Source organism: Pygoscelis adeliae, unplaced genomic scaffold (genome assembly GCF_000699105.1).
Source record: "Pygoscelis adeliae isolate BGI_AS28 unplaced genomic scaffold, ASM69910v1 Scaffold445, whole genome shotgun sequence".
NCBI lineage: Eukaryota > Metazoa > Chordata > Aves > Sphenisciformes > Spheniscidae > Pygoscelis > Pygoscelis adeliae.
This window is the reverse complement of record NW_008824894.1, coordinates 898,367-898,768: the sequence shown is the minus strand read 5'-3', so window position 1 is coordinate 898,768 and position 402 is coordinate 898,367. Positions and strand designations below refer to the sequence as shown.

General features: G+C 67.4%; 1 protein-coding gene across 1 annotated transcript in view; it reads right to left on the bottom strand.

Annotated features, from left to right (window-relative positions):
* Positions 1 to 402, bottom strand: part of SLC25A10 (solute carrier family 25 (mitochondrial carrier; dicarboxylate transporter), member 10) — a 7,703-nt gene that overhangs the window by 4,615 nt on the left and 2,686 nt on the right. The gene's annotated exons all lie outside the window — the stretch shown is intronic.

Sequence of the window (402 nt, the reverse complement as noted above, 5' to 3'; positions counted from 1 at the left end):
AACGCTCCCCACCATCGCCAGGGGAAGCGGCAGCGGGACTGCGCGGCGGCTGGCCGGGACAGAGGAGCCGTGTTGGCCGGTGCCAGAGCACGTTCTGAGTGCACCCGCCCCACACTGCAAAGATCACGTGTGGGTCAAAGGCCGCAGGAGATAAAATTAAAGAGAGCAAAGGGCCGCTGGTGGGGGATCAGGCCTGGCTCCTGTTACAGAAGCCCCAGCACGGCCAGGGCGTGGGACGCGCAGCAGGACGCTGGGAACAGCCTCCGTCTCCCATGCGGGGCAGCAGCGGGGGTGCAGGGAAGGGATCCGCCTTCAACCCCAGCGGGTAGATTTGGGATGTCAGGGATCACAGCTCGTGGTGTGCCAGGGAGCTGGGCGAGCGGCTGGCGGGCGGCTCGGGGC